Below are 10,548 nucleotides of genomic sequence, written 5' to 3' on the forward strand. Positions count from 1 at the left end.
TACGCGTGCCGTATACCGACTGACTTATCTTGCGTGCCGGATATTATTGTACTGCGGCTGGATGTGGGCGCATGGCCCGTGGGCCACTTTGACACCTGTGACGTAACAGTTGATACGCGTCTGTTTTGCTGACGGATGCTATATAGCATGCACATCACAACTTGGTCAAATCTTTAATTTTACAGGCAAGAATATTGTTGGCATGGCTTCCACCGCGCCTATTAAGGCTATAACCACATTTTTATATCACTTTGAAAGTATTAATAACAGTTAATTGTGTTTTTTTGACACTGTAAAAGGAGAACCAATGAGACATTTTAGGGCAAACTTACAAAATGAAAATTGAAATGATTCATGTTGTAATAGCCTACTTGGGATAATTATTTGTGATGCATAAATGTAATGTGTGAGAAACATTCTAACGTGTTTGCCCTAACATTTAATCAATTTAACATACAAAATCAGTAAATACAGCTGTGGAATAAAATGAAGTGGTAGCTAGAATAGTAGTTGTAGTGGTGTAATTTACTATATTGTATGAAATACACATCATAGAAAGGTTAATTGATTCATTGATTAAATTGGTATGCAAATTAAATTGTTGTGGTCAGATATTAATTATACATTTTTTTAATTCAATAATTCTGAAAATGTGTGTTTAGATTGGAATCATTGGTGGTTCAGGCCTTGATGATCCAGATATCTTTGAGAGAACGACTGAGCGTTATGTGGACACAACATATGGAAAGGTCAGTTGTAATTTGTGATCTAAAGGTGCTTTTTTTTTGTCAAATAGAGCAGTGTATTCAATAAGTCAAGTCAAAATGTATTTATATAGCATGTGCTTCCCATGAAGTGAAAGCCAAACACAACATTATCACAAAAGTTATTATCCAAAGTCAAGATTCAGAGCACAGAGTACAAAATGAAATAAATAAAAAGTCAAATATCAATATCACAACACTTACACACTCTCTCACTCTCCCTCTCCCACGTGCACACACACACACACACACACACACACACACACACACACACAAACAAACACATGCTATAAGTTTTAGCCATAAACTGATGAAAAAAGTATGGTTTTTAATCTGCTTTTTAAAATGTTAAGTGTTGGGGACCCTCTCAGGTCCTCAGGCAGGGCGTTCCATTGTCTAGGGGCATAGATACTGAGAGCAGCCTCCCCTGCTTTGCAGTTTGAACGTGGGATGGTCAAAAGACCACTGCCTGTGGACCCAAGAGTTCTAGCTGGATTGTAGCTGATTAGCTTGTCTGTTATATACTGAGGAGCAAGGCCATTTAAAGCTTTGTACACAAGTAGGAGAATTTTTTTTCTATGGTTTTTGTTTTTTTATGAACAGATGCTATGTTGTCAAAGATTTTTTGTATTTTTGAGTTGAAGTTGTTCACAGGATCCTCAGTTGGTGATGCCATGAACATCGATGACTCATTTACAGCTTTCTTAAATTTGTCAATGGTATTATCATCAATGAGACGTTTTTTGGTTGTTCTGGTATTCTTATGTTGTACAGGAAAAGCTGACACATTAAAGAATATGCAACAGTGATCCGAGATAGTAACATCAATGACACAAGGTTTGGTAATATTAAGTCCTTTTGATATGACAGGGTCCAAAGTGTGCCCCTTATTATGGGTGGGTCCAGAGACATGCTGATTGAGGCCAAATGCCTCCAGTATGCTCATGAAGTTTCTAGCATCTGGATCTGTCTGATACTGTGTTAATGAAAATGTGTCCTGTTTTAGCACCATCTAGTGGAAACACTTCACACTTTTCAAATAAAAAGTATGTGGCAACATGAACTCTCTGCATGTCTTTGATATTTCATTCCATGTAATTATGATGCATGCATGTTAAACCCAAGCATGTTATAATGCCTTATTTATACAAAATAATTTTTTATCTAAACAGACAATGAGGGGCGAATTAAGGAATACGTTTCGAACGTGTGCTCTAGCAGAAGTAATAAATCCAATGTCCACATGCTTCTTTCATTTCGGATGCTGCGATCCATTTATTTAACATATACACAAATCATGATGTCCATTAATCCGTCCATAATATTACATAAACGCTTAAACACCTCGACATTCCAACACTCTGCAATTACCTGTGTTATCCAGTGTTCGGTTTCCAAAATACAATCCAATACAAAACGATTTGTCTGATGGCAAAAAACTAAATAAAAACCACATTTTGGCTCTAACACATGTATTTATTTTCATGTTATAAAACTCTTATCCATAGGCATGGGGGACAATATACTATAATGCCGTCTAATGTGAACTACCAGGCCAACATCTGGGCAATGACGGAAGAAGGATGTACACCACGTTGGTCACCACGGCCTGTGGCTCACTCAGGGAGGAGATTCAGCTCGGAGACAGTGTCATTATAGATCAGTTTGTCAACAGGTGAGTGGGGTGTGAGAACTACAGGAGCTTAAAGATATTTTGTATTTCTTTCCACATACGCAAAGTATGTAAAATATATGTTTGGCTGAGTATTTTGGCTTTTGCTGCAACATGAGGAAGGCAGTCTGTGTGTCACGGCTAACTTTAGAACCTGATCTCAATTTCAGTTCCACCCCTTACTGTTTATTCTCTGAATGCATCTGCCGTCTCAATCAGTGCAGCAGTGGTCTTTGTCTATTTGGACTGAGAGCAATGTAGGAAAAATTCAAAGCATGCCAATTCCAACAAAAAAACACTTCAGAATCAGTGCAACATAGACCACACGACATCCAAATATGTAAAGTGGATTTTCACCAGTTTAAGACAAAAAATCATGTGACTTACGTTACATCATGTGACTATAGATACAAAAACAGTTCACAAACCGTTTATATGATATCAGTATATGATATTCAGTCAAGAAAGGAACACACAGTATGAAGTTTAAGTGAAAAAAAAGTGACAATGATCTTTTTAATATTTTATGCACATAATCCAGTGAGTTAAAACTTTTATTAATGGCCTTATAATGTGTTTCTTTGAAATAGTCTGACCTTTGTTATCCTATAATGATTCTATAGATAATTCAAGGATCTTCCCACACATCTCATTGATGGGACTCATGTTACTGTGTGATTAGCTTGTCATAATATCCGAGTGAGACAGGGGGAGGACTTGAGCCATTATATTTGACACATTTGTTATAGCCAATATTTGTTTACTATCATGTTTAGTTTGACACTTCCTGATGTGTTCTCGAGTGTATTAGCTTAGTTAAAGATGCTGTCAGTTTGTCGTTACACCTTTTGGAAACAGTTGACACCAATAAGCTGTGAGATCGTCTGGAGCATGAACTTTGCTACAGAGGTATTTCTGTAAACAGTCAGGGCTCCTTCCTGTTTGTCTCGTGTATCACTTTCTTTCTGTTGTCAGAATTCCAGCCATCAGTTCTCATACGTTCAATTTACTCCACAGTAAAAAAAAAGAAAAGTAAAATCAGTATAATCTTTTAAAGCCTGTCATAGAGAGCTCTTCACATAAACACACACTTTCATTTACTCATTCTGGAGTTGATTTTTTACTCCTCTATTGTGTTTATTGGTATTAATTAACTGACTGTGCTGTTTTAGATTTGATGACAGTTGACCACATTTTAACAACTTTGACAGCTGCCTTTGTTTATTTAAAGCTTTAAAAAGTACCCTTAACCAAACTCTAGAACATAATCTCGCACTTCTAGGTTTTCATCATGAGAAAACCACACTTCTTCCTTGAGGTAAACCTGAGAATCTTTCTTACTCACTGACGTGGGAAAACAAACTTTCTCAGAGGTGTCTGACCTCCAGGCATGTACACAATATACATAATGTGCACCATGACCCTGAGGGAGAGTTGTTTGCTCTCTGTTAGCTTGTTGCACAAATTCCATCAAATAACTCAATGTGTGCACTGAGAGCTGCCGTTTAAGCAGGATGGCTTGTTTCTTACCATGATTCGGCAAACAGCTGGTTAATTTGAGATAAGTAGTGAACTGCCTCTCCACAGTCGTTTCAGTGTGCTCCCCTGCACACTTGTGTGGACTGCATCACGTTGCCTGTGGCCCTGCTTGCCCGGCTTCTTAGCTGATGAATAGTTATACTACCGGTATCAAGCACAGGCAAGATCTATTTATCAGAAATGAGGAAGTTGTTTGTTAGGACTTGTTCAGACTTGTCCCACAGCATGTGACCGCATGTTTTTAAAGGCCTCACGTTATTGATACCACGTTGTTATGTCACCTCTGCTGCTCCCAACTAAACACATGGTTACTATGGTGCTGCAGGCTTTGTCAAGGTTCAAGCATTAGTGTCTCAAACTGGAAAAAAAAATTGCAGAGAAGTTTTTAAGTCCGGCTAGTTTAACTCTTTATTTATATTCTCTTGATTGCATTTTAACTTTGCTTGTTGTTGGAATAAAAAATGATCTTCTTTTCTAGTCTTCTGACCTCTCATAAGGCTTTAAACTGTATACCACATTCACCATTTTACTCACACATCAATACACTGGGGATCGAACCACCGATTTTCAGCTTAGTGGAAAACCCAATCTACCTCTGAGTGTCCAGGAGTTCCTCCTTCTAACATACGAATGAAGCTGATTTGTTTTTGATGTCAACCTCAATATACACTAGATTAACTACTTCATGAACACTGTATAGCCAAAGGTCCACAGGCACCCTGTACTTATTTTTGAGTTCATGTGTGAGCCACACCCGCTTACATAAAATCCAGTACATCAGCCTCAAATCTCCACGGACAAAATTCAGACCCTTACAATGGGTCCTAAAGAGCTCTGTGACCTTTGTGTTGTCATGGGATGCCAGTTTGTGATATTTCTCCCCCATAGTAGATTTGCCTCAGGCAATTGTTAGCGCTATTATTGTTAGGCAGAAACAGCCTAGTCAAAAAATGGTAGACGATGTAAACACACAGAATGAGGCCACAAAGGACTGAAGCCGCATACTCAAACACAACCTGCTCAGGAGCAGGTCTAGGTGTGGGACAAAAGATGTGATGGCAATGTAACCTGGTATGAATTAAGCAACTGTCCTAGTTAAACCAGACGTGTTGGGTCGTTACTTTGCATGACAATTTAATATCCTCACCTTATGGAAATTGTACACAATACCCACAATCCTCCGACATACACATGATAAATGGAGAACATAAAATAGCATTGAAGGAAACCCATACAAAAACAGATAAAATCCAACATGGCTGCACTGATTCTATCCAAACGGCCTGCTGATCCGTACAAACTGCTTTAGGGTTTATAACATTGCTAGTAGACCTGCTGTTGTGTAGGAAACTTGTGTTCGAGGACTTGCAGTATTTTTGAATTGAATAATTCGAATATTTGATAATTATAGGCTGTTAGAGTCATTCCATGCAACAATGCCCTTAAATGTGGGGCCAGGATAACTCAATTTCTATAGCATAAACATGCATTGTACCCTGCTCTAAGTTTATCCCACACACTGCTGTCCTTGATTCTCAGCAGGGTGGAGCTGCAGCTGGCTCATTCCATTTAAGCATTTCCTTTACTCTTCCACTGCCAGCATTATGAATAATAGAAAGGGTTGGGCATGATCTTCAAAGATTATTATTGTATTCGCCGGAGACATTCATATTTTGAATGGCTGAGATAATTGTGTGATGAGTAGGAGATAGTGTTGACATTCATTCCTTAAAGTGTTTCATTCACTCAGTCACTGCTAAACATATTTGCTCTTTTCGTGTTAAAGTGAAAGTAAAAAGAAAAATTACAATCGTTTTTTTTTAGGCATTTACAATAAGCATTAGCTTGAGATTTGTAAGAGAAATCAAATAAAAAGTCTATGTTGATTTGGTTTATTTTCAACCGTTGACCTTAAAAACCAGCAGCTGTATTTTTCAGTACTTCCTGTTGACCTCTTTTTGCCAGGACTACCAAGAGAGCTCAGACGCTGTATGCTGGTCAGCCCACCAGTCCTCCAGAAGTGTGTCACATCCCCATGACTGAGCCTTTCTGCAACAGAACCCGAGAGGTTCTCAAATACCTTAAATATCTGTATATATTTCAAATTCAGTACATGCCACTTCCTGTGCTTCATTTGAAACTTTTTTATGTCTAATTTTCTCCTAATTTACTCTTACGACCCCAAACTCACACTAAATGCATTATCACAACTGTACTTTGCATTATTTTTTTTAAGTATTTCATAAATATCACATTTAAATCATTTGAAATATGTATCCTTACATTAAATTGGGTTCGCCTGAATAAAATAGAAGTGTTAAAATGTGACGGGATGAAAAAGGTGTCACATTAGCTCCGGTGTTTACACAGCCTGTGGCCACTGAAACATTGAGTCAAATGGCTGCCAGGTGAACCACATCTGGTTGACCTTAAAGGGGTTCATTTAACAAGCCAAAAATAAATAATAACCATATTAAGGAAGTAAATTTAATAATATCTGAATACATGAAACATGTACTGGCAAAGTGTCATTGGGGCTCTTTTGTGTGAGAAATGGTGTGCAAGCATTTGTTCATGGTCCATCCAGGTGCAGGTTCTGGTGGAGGTGGCCCGCAGCCTGGGGGTAAAGTGCCATGTTCGAGGGACCATGCTGTCTATCGAGGGATCTCGTTTCTCCTCGCCAAGGTAGCCGGCCTGTGCTATGCTAGCATCGCCATGGCAACAGACTACGGCTGTTGGAAGGAACATGAGGAGGCAGTGAGTGGAGGGCTGGAGGTCCTTACAGCCGTTTTCATTACTTTGATGTCTCTTCTGTCCTTGTTTGTGCATTGTGTGAGTCATTCTGGCCAAAGGTTGATGCACGGTTGGTGACATCACTTCCTTTTGATTGTGTTTGTTTTTCTGTCCAGCCAGCAATAACACATTTAACAGTAGCTAGTAGTTACCAACTTCACAAAGGTGTATTTATTTTACCTTTAGCTTACCATCACTGGAGACATTTTGGATAGAAGTTATCAGATTTTTATCTACTAATTTATAATAATTTATCTACTTTAAATGTCACCTGGTGTAAAAAAAAAAAAGATAACTAGCTAAAAGTATGACATTTATCTGAACTACACAAAATGAGCCAACAATAAAATAGGCCTCATTCTGGGTGATTTCTATATCTACTTTTGGCCCAATAATTCCAAATTTAGTTAAATCTAATGGTCCATAACACTAATACTTGAACAGACTCAAAGGCATGTTTACCTTTTCATATGTAGGTCATATAATCCTAGAATTAGACGCCTCTCTGTTCATTCTAGTCTTAACTTGTCATAATTATTTGTGCTCTATAACCATGTTGATTTCACCCAATAAATTCCTCGATAGGTACTTATTCTGCTAGCAGAATAACATCAGCAGTAACATTGGACTTATCTTGCTGAAGGACTCAGTTTTTGTTAGTTTGTTAAAAAAGTCCATGAATCTGGATTTATTGCAGTAATGAAATTATGAACCTTTTTAACTGTAAACCACAGTGATCCATCTCTTCCGTTAGCAGGAAGCTAAGCGTTGTGGTGCATTAGGTCCTCCCCACAATATTTTTCAGAGCATGCCAGTGTTTCATCACTTTCAAATGACTGCAGATAGTCACTGATTGTTAGGAGCAGGGTCAGTGGCATGGGCAAGATATATTTTTGTCCTATTTTTTCAGGATAGTTAACGATTAGTTAATAACAGGAATGTTGTGGTCACTTAGATATATTACCATAATATATTATTTTTGTATGTCACAGTCCTGCCTTAAAGTTTTCTGTCTACCTTTGAGGGATTTGCAAAACAAGTGTTAAATTGTGAGATGGAACAAAAGAGCCTTTTATTTGAACAAATATAGAATGAATAAAAATGTGCACCTCCCTGACACATAACATTATTAACAAAAATCAAACGTTTTAGGCCCAGAAGTTGTGTTTGTTTTACTTGTATAATTGGTTCTCTACAGAGGTTTCTACCATGTGTGCTCCTCACGCAGGCGAGAGTATCTGTGGCTTCTTATGGCTTCCGAGTGACCTCAGACAGACACTGTTGATAAAGCTGTTGATGTACTGCGTGTGGGCGAGTTTTGGCATATTTGTCACGGATCAAGCTCGACTCACAACTCCACTTCCGAGTTCCTGCAGCTGACCTCTTCCCCCTCCTGTTGCAGAACACTCGCCACATCCTTCCGCCTCCCCCCTCCACTCCCACCCAGTCTAATACTACCTCCTGCCCCCCCCTCCTCTCGCAGTCAATTCGACTGCCAGCCTCCGGTGGAAGCCCTGCCAGAGGAGGTTGAGTCACACTGAGTCATCAGCTTCACTGTCTTCATCCTGGCAAACACCAAAAACATATTTACCTAGCCACAGAGAGAAGGACATGAAAACAAAGCAGTCAAGGGAGGGATAATGAATGTTACAGGAAGTAAATGTAAACACATCATTAAATACAGATTGACATCAATATATAATCTTAACGATGTGACTCAGGCCTCCGTTTCACAACAGATCAATAAGGTTTCTCATTACACTGTTTACTGTCACTGATTCTTTATTTCCCCTCTTTGTGCTGTTGATGTTTTTCTAGAATAGCAAACTGATTCCTGGTATCACAGACCTGACAGAGGAAACTGCTCTGCTTGGTCTAGACCAAAACATGGTGCATCTGTTATACCACAGCAGAATGATGAGTTGGTAGAGTTCAGGGCAAAGCTGGCTGCAAGAAAAACAATGAACTGATCTTCACATTTAAAGTCACTTTCTTTCACCAGCCCATCTTTCCTTCAACACTGAGCAGGAACTTTATGCAATTAATGTGCCCATTTTAAAATTTAAAAATAATGTACAAGTTCCCCAATTTTTTTTTTTTTAAAGGATGAACCATTCATTTTGCATCAAACATTTTTTTTATGCATTTATTGTATTTTGTTTGTTTACATAAATTTCCCTTATCTTGATTTATATTGATCTTCAATAAATAGTTGTATTGACATCATGATAATGGTTTAAACTCTACCAACCTGTCCTAATTTAAAGGGGCATTCACTTCTGTACAGTCTTTTTATAACTCTGGGCTGTCTATGCAGAATAAATATGCAAACATTTGTGAAATTGGTGCAACATGACCAAAGAAATCAGGGGAAAAGTCCTCTAAAGCTCTTTAATTGTCAAATCTGTTGGACCTCTCACATGAGTGAGAAGTTAAACATTGTGGCCTTCCCTATATAATCTCCATTTAAAAGAATAAAGCCATAACTGTATGTTGAATATGAAAAAAGTATAAACACATATGTTATACTAATCCCTCCTCATTCTCCTCACATCCCTCTGCCACAAATAATGCCTCATTTTGGTTCACAGTGAGTACATTGTCTTCAGCGTCAGTAATGATGCATGACCATGTACAATGAAATAAAAAGTGATTGTGACAGTGGGAGAGAGGTAATTTTATTATAGCTACAAGTGATTCTTATCACCCTGCAGCTGTTTTTTCTTCCCGTGTTTTATGTTGACAACGTAGACGATGAAGGAGAATGCCAACAAAGCCAGCAGTATCCTGCTCACTGCGATACCCCAGATCAGCCAGATGGACTGGGCTCAGACAATGAAGACCTTGAAAGTAAGTAGTTAACTTTCGATGATTCATTTCCATGCAGCAAGCCATTGGAAAAGTTGTGAAAGAGGGTTTGTTTACCTTTCGAGATTCTATCTGGAACTGAGATTTCATTTATAATGCCTTTACATCTCACTGCCTCTTAAACCCTGGTTCAAAGAATAATCCACCAATTGGAGCGTGACAACTTTCAAAACATTACCTGTTTGTGAAGGTGATTATTACTGGGATTATTACCCAAGTGCTGTAAGAGAGTGATGACAGTTACTTTGATCTGAGGGGCAAAGTCAGACACAGTCATGGTGCACTTTTTATAGTCTTTATAAAACATGAAGCTCGGTTTTTTTAAGTTTGAATTTAGATCTTTCAACACAATGTTTGTATTAATTAATATATTAAATGTGTAAATAGTGCACATTTATTACATTAATTGCACTTGACTAATTGAGTGGTTTTACACTCCGTACACCTTTTGAATCCATTTGCTACAATACTTGTGAATGTGCTTGAACTGCTTTGAGGTGGCAGGAAGGTAAGTAGTTACTTTTCTTTTCAAAACCTTTTATTTATATATTTAGTGTACATATTTTTATTATAGAAAAAGTGTAGAATTAAAGCTGCTTGATATTTCATTTTGGTCACATCAGTTTTAATATAACTTCATGAAAGAGAGCATTTTTTATTATGTCAGCTCTTTTACTCATTGACTAGCAAATCAACTCAGAACTTCACTGAAACAACCACAATAGACAGCTTTAACATGAGCTTGTTAGTAATTGTTGCTGTATATCTGTGACACATACATGGAATACCAGCTGTTCTGTTCCTTCAGTTACAGTCAATGGCACAATCTTCCGTAATGTTACCAAAACACTAAGTGTGCAGGAAAGTGAATTATAAACGGACCCAAGACACCTCCGCCACCGACACGGACAG

General features: G+C 38.0%; 1 pseudogene; it reads left to right on the forward strand.

The window, feature by feature from the left end:
- The first annotated feature begins 2,234 nt into the window (after positions 1 to 2,234).
- Positions 2,235 to 10,548, forward strand: LOC138595013 (S-methyl-5'-thioadenosine phosphorylase-like; annotated as a pseudogene).

The sequence above is a fragment of the Semicossyphus pulcher genome, unplaced genomic scaffold (genome assembly GCF_022749685.1).
Source record: "Semicossyphus pulcher isolate SPU_LCO1_2020_fin unplaced genomic scaffold, fSemPul1.0.p SCAF_17, whole genome shotgun sequence".
Taxonomy (NCBI): Eukaryota; Metazoa; Chordata; class Actinopteri; order Labriformes; family Labridae; genus Semicossyphus; species Semicossyphus pulcher.